Below are 6,520 nucleotides of genomic sequence, written 5' to 3'. Positions count from 1 at the left end.
TCACTGGTGAATATTATGCATCATTATTAGAGCAGCTAAAAGAAGAAATTAAAAAAAAACGACCACATTTGGCGAGAAAAAAAATTCTCTTTCATCACGACAGCGCCCGAGTTCACCCATGCTTCGTTTCTTTGGCTAAAATTGAAGAACTAAAATTCGAATTGGTCGAACACCCACCGTATTCACCAGATTTAGCCCCCAGTGACTTTTTCTTATTTCCAAACTTGAAAAAATGGCTCGGTGGACAGAGATTTCCAGACAACGAAGACGTCATTGCCTCTGTAAGTGCTTATTTTGAGGAACTTCCGAAAACGCACTTTTCTGAAGGATTAAAAAAACTTGAAAAGCGATTGACCAAGTGTATAGAGCTCCAAGGAGATTATGTTGAAAAATAAAAAAAATTTACCCAAAAAAAATTGTTTTTATACTTCATTCTAAGGACTTATTGAACTACCCTCGTATATTATTTTTAAAAACTCTATACATAAGGAATTTGCCATGCTTTTTGAAATAATGGAAATTTGTTTTAACTTTTTAAAGCTTATAAACTTTAAACCTTCTTCAGTGGCCAACAGTGATAAATATATATTTTTTAAATCACGATTTACTCTGATAGGATACATCAAACAGCTCAAGCATTTTGTTAATTCCTTCCTGGCGTTTTATATTATTTTACTATTTTCGTTCAAATTATTACACCCTACAAAATGTTATGTAATTTTTCTCGAAACACCATGCTCCCCCATGTTAGCAGGACCATAGAAACTCCTCTTGAACCCTCTTTCCCCCGTAATATATGGACGTCACTTAAAGAAATAAATGCCTTCATATTCCTATTTCACATTCAGTCAGGGTTTGCTTTTTGGCAATACATTATGCAATATTCATATTATTTTTGTCCATGTATTATTAATTAAATTGTTGTGGAAATTGTACTAACGCCCCAGGATTGGCAAAACCACAAATTATTATCTGCTTATATTTTTCAGTGACATCATTTTTTTAAATTATTCAAAAGTATGAACAGTACCTGCACGCGCGCAAAGCGCGCTTTCACGTGCCTATATTTTTATTTCCTAATATTAAAAACATCAAAAAAAATTTAATTTCTGATAAAAAATTTTAGAAACGATTTAAATTATCATTTAATCAATGATTATATCTAATAGATATGATATCTATATTTATGAACCCAGGCGGAAATATTATATATAGTTTCTGCATAGTGTAAAGTTTTATATGTATATAATACTTTACAATATGCATAAACTATGTACAATATTTCTTCCCGGGAACAAAATGTACCACAAAGTTACGTTTTTTTTATTTTAACGGTTATAAAGTTTTTGACATAATTCAGAATTTCCAATTTTCTTGTCAGATGCTCGAGGGTCTTACCGCTCTGTTTAATGAACTTTTCGAAAATGTTCAAAACGTTATTAAAATTACCAAAATGGCGACGAATTGTTTCGAAATATAAAAATTCTACTTAAAAAAATCGACACTCATATTTTTCCCCAATTTTTACTCGCGTTTGGCCTTATAAAGCGAAGAAACCCTCTGAGTTTTAAGCGGGATAACCATTTTTCTAGACAGGTGATTTTTTTTTATTAAAATCGAATATTGGAATTTTTCTTGGAAACAGCGAAAGATACAAAAAAATTAAGTAAAAAAGTACACTAATAAAAAACAATGAAAAAAAAGGTCTACATATCTAGAAAATTTCTCCAAACAAATAATTTTTTCTCTTTTGCGATACCTTGCTTCGTGTATATAAAAATCGTGTATTGCAAAATAAAATTTTCAGGAAAAAAATGTTTCCAACCTTAAATATGGTTTATCCTGCAATGATAAAGTTCCTTTATTATACAAACAGAAGATTTCAAGAAATATTGATAATAATAAAAAAGGTGGTACGAATAATCTGCAAAATGCATAGCTGTCATCATTGAAATTATCACTGCTAATTATTTAAAATAAAATATGATATAATGTCGGCTTTTTAAATTATTTTTGTAAAGGGGAAAAATCTTTTTTTTGAGGGATTATAGGATATTTAAATGTAAAATTATTTTTATTTTGGACCTGAAAAATTTTTCGAATATTTTAAATGATTAAAAACCTTCTAAATTTGAAGTATAAAAAACTGTAATAAAAAATTGTAAATTATAAAATTTAGCAAACTTCTAATAATATAAAATTAAAATTTTAGAAGCCCTTCAATTTATATATGGGAAATTATTTCTCTGCTATCATATGTTTTTGTCAAATATGAATAAAATGAATGAATAAATAAGAATGAATGAATAATATGAATAAAAAAAAATTATGAATCCTAGAAATTTCTAAAAAATTTCTTATCAATCACTTTTTGCTAGGATAGGTATTTTTTGTTTTATTCGGGTACAAAAATTGAACTTTCACTTTAACGACATACGGAACGAAAGAATTCGTATACAACATTTTTTTATTTTTAAAAGAGCTGCAAATTTGTTATGTATTATTTTTTGATAGGATGCGTATATGTTAAATCTGAATTAGTTAAATTTAACTAATTATCAGTCAAATTTGACTAATTGTAGAAGCAAGAACTTAGTAACTGCTAATTGATCAACAATAAATAATTTAATTTGTTACTTCCGTTTATCCAATTTAATTAGTCAAAATCGATCAATTGGTTATTAAAAATTTACTAATTGATCAGTAAAAAATGAGACGCTTGGAAATACACCAAAAAAAAAAGATGAACAAAATGCAATGACTATAAAACTAATTTAGTGAAATTCACGAGAATACTAGTAAGGTTAACAGAAAGTTAAGTTGATTTTACTAGTTTCTCAGTCAATTAAACTAAATTGCATCGTAGCCTTTATATTTAGCTTTATTTCCAGTGTAAGAAAAATAGCAAAGTTTTAAACCTATTAGAAGTTTTAAAGTAATAACATCAAAAATATTAAGTGAAAAATCTTTATTGTTAAGACAGCAATTTAAATCCTTTTTCAAATTGCACAATGAGATTTATTTTAATACGTGGCACTTATTGGAGCGAAGAAAAGCACTATTAAGTAAATAATGAAAGTACAAATTAGAAAATCCTTTCTTCAAAGCAAAAATCCCCTATTTTCCCTGAAATTGAGCTAGTGAACCACTGTAATCCCTGTTTCGATATTTAAGAACTAAAGCGAGTTTCTGATATATATTTTTTATAAACTTACCATTTCTCCGTTTTAATCGAAAAGTCTGGTGTACTGAAATTCACTCTCTCCTATTCTGGAAAGTCTAAATAACAAAATAATGATCTCTCTTTCTACAAATTGACTGTTGTTATGTTTAGAAATTCACTAATGAATTTGTAGTTCACGGTAATGACTAACAAAAATTAGTCATTTTTTGACTAATTCAATGGGCAAGGTACAAACAGTGGCCCGTTCACTAATTCATTAGTCAAAACCTTGAAAGTACGAGGTCAAAATTGACTGTACTTATTAAATTAGTTAAATTTTAACTAATTCAGATTGAGCGAGTAGTTTTTGCTTTAATCGCGAAACATAAGGTTGAAAATTGATTATGTTATATTGATTGATGAATTGATTATGTAATATGATTATGTTTTGATGGAACGCGTAGTTTTTGTTTTAATTGTAAAAAATAATTAATAATAATTAAAAGAATCATTTTTTTATGAACGAAGCAAGGTACGAAAACAAGTCAATAGACAAAATTATTCGCTCAAAAAATATCTAAAATTGGTTAAATCATCAAAAATAAATTTGAAAATAAGAAAATTAAATTTATTGCAAGGCGAAAGAACTTCAATAAAATATTTCATAACAACATATTTTTATAGAATGCGCACTTTTCTAAATTAGAAAAACAATATAATGACAACAAGTATGTTCTAATTCCAGTCCATATTATGAATTGTAATAATATACATTGAACTAATATACATTTTCAGAGTAACTGAGAATAAAATTTAATTGAGTATAAGGAACACATATTAAAGTAATGATGATCAATAAAATTTGGACTTTATTTGCAATATCAAAAATCAAAGAAATACAAAACAATGTGTAGCGGTGTGACTTAAATGGTACAAAAATATTTTCACTATCATTTGTGTAATCAGCAAGTCAAGTCAAGAAAAGGGACACGATGTAGCCTTTCATTATTTCTGTGACATGTCGCAGGGGTGCCCCCCCCCCCCCCGAGACCTTTGAAAAGGGGCACGGGGTGACCAAAGTTATTTTCCCCTCAGTCATTAACATGTCACTTGAAGGAAGGGAACTTTGAAAAGTTTTTTAAATAAAAAAATCTAAATCTAAAAGAACCAAAAAAAAATTTGGAAAAACCAAAAAAATTACAAAACATGAAAAATAGACAAAAATGCTCTTTTAAATTCTCCAGCCTTCCCGTGGTGAAGAGCATAAGTAGGTACCAAACCGAAACCAATAGAGATACGATTTTAATCCTTATATCGTTCATTTTGTCGAAAAGTATCACTCGAAGAAAAAAATTCCTTAGAGAGAAATCTGTATTTGGTAGAGTTCTATAACTTTTCTTTCAGAAATTTTTTCTTATTTTGCATAATAGCTGAGATAATCGCAAAAAAACATGATTTTTATGGTTTTTTCATGGTTTCACCATGAAAATCAACTGGTCGCAAATTTTCACTATCATTTTCGTAATCAGCGCGTCAAAATACATAAATGTACATAGTATAAATGAAATTGTCGGTTTACGCTATTCGGAACTCCATCCAGGAGCTTTATCAAAAGAGCATTTACAATCACAAAATTACACTTTTCGATGTTTCACCAGCAAACTTTTAGTATTGATCAGTGAAAACCTCATTTATTTAAGTCGGTGACCCATTTATAACTATTTGAATTAGTATAATTATGTTTTAAAGCAGTAAATTTTCTTACTGATTCGAATCAATGGCCCATTCTTCACTGATTCGAATTGGAATCCTTCAAAAATTAAATTATGTCAGAATTGTGCATTCAATTGTAATTTTTAGTTCAAATTGTATTATATTTGTAGATAATACAATTTTATATCAGCTTTCTGTTTTGTTGTGTAGTATTCAGTGACATTCTGAGTCTGTTCAAAGTGTTTGGATAGATTTTTATTAACTAAAAAATAATATGTCTGTATAAAAAATAATCACTGTTATTTTTAGCATTTAAAATTGAAAATTTTTTAATCGTAAACAATTATAATATTTCTAATTAGGGACTTGAAAAAATAAATGAATTTAAACTTGAAGCTTAAACATTAAACAATTTTAAAATTCATTTAAAATGGCGGTATTTTAAAAGTAGGACAAACAATTTAAAAACAATAATAAAGAATTTGTATGCAAGAGAAACAATTTCATGTTTTTGACAATTTTATGATGTCAAACTAATCTAAAATGACAAACTGTCACATTTACGTGAAAGAAAAAGTAGCGAGAAAATAAACACGCGAAAGATGAGCAGAAAGATAGGAGCTTCAATTTAAAGAAGATGAATGAATTATTAATTGAAGTTGAAGATTATCAGAGTAAATTATTTTTTAATATATATTTAATATAATAATTGAGAAAAATCGTTAATTGGTTTTAACGTTAATTTTGGAATAGAAGTTTCCGCTTTGTATAATGTAACGTGCTAATGAACGTGATGTGAAAAATGAAACTAACCAGGTATAATGTAATTAATTTAATCCTCATTTTGTAAGTGATAACTAATTTATTCTGCTAATAAAGATTAGCTTTGAAGACTCAATAGTAATCTGGATTATGTGGTGTTAGCTGTCCAATATCACGGTACGCGTGCATCGTTTAATGTATGCGTTGCACGTTAATAGTGTTAGCGTCCAAAACTCTGAAATTAATATTATACGAGTCTACCAAAGTAAATTCCACTTAAGCATAGAATTTTCTAAATAAATTATTCATGATTGTAATGAATATTATATATTCTCTCTATAGAATATTCAGAACTTTAGAGTAATTGCTTTATTTTATAGGAGAAGTTACTTCAAGAATATTATAATATTTTACAACTGCATTAGATCTTAATTGAAATATGTAATTAAAAAAAAAAAAACAATTATTCTCCCAAGGTAAAATAATCAATTGAGAAGAAAAGAGGGCACGTCTGTCAATCAGGCCAGAGTATAATTGCATACATACATCGGTTGCCTTACTTTGTATTCGGTGGTAATTATAGCTTTGTACTTAATTGAATATCGATTTCCAAACGCGAGAAAATAGAACTAGGGTGAGAGCAAAACTTTATATTTAAAATTCACTGACTCTTCCCCGATTTATCCCTGCACAATTTTTCATTTTTCCTGACCATGAATATTTAAAGACGAATATCAAGGAAACTATTTGAGCTTTCGATCAAGAAATATGACTTTTTAATAAAATAGTGGAATTTTCAACCAAGTTTTTAAATTTTCCGCCTACAAAGATACATTTTCAACAAAATAAGCAAATCTTCAAACAAAAAACATTTAATAAAGT

The 6,520-nt window shown here is 27.9% G+C and overlaps 1 protein-coding gene across 1 annotated transcript in view; it reads left to right on the top strand.

Moving 5' to 3' along the window:
• Window positions 1-6,520, top strand: part of LOC117169596 (zwei Ig domain protein zig-8) — a 672,873-nt gene that overhangs the window by 49,282 nt on the left and 617,071 nt on the right. The window lies entirely within an intron of this gene.

Source organism: Belonocnema kinseyi, chromosome 3 (assembly GCF_010883055.1).
Source record: "Belonocnema kinseyi isolate 2016_QV_RU_SX_M_011 chromosome 3, B_treatae_v1, whole genome shotgun sequence".
Classification (NCBI taxonomy): Eukaryota; Metazoa; Arthropoda; class Insecta; order Hymenoptera; family Cynipidae; genus Belonocnema; species Belonocnema kinseyi.
The sequence above is the reverse complement of the archived record's forward strand: the minus strand, read 5'-3'. Positions and strand labels throughout refer to the sequence as shown.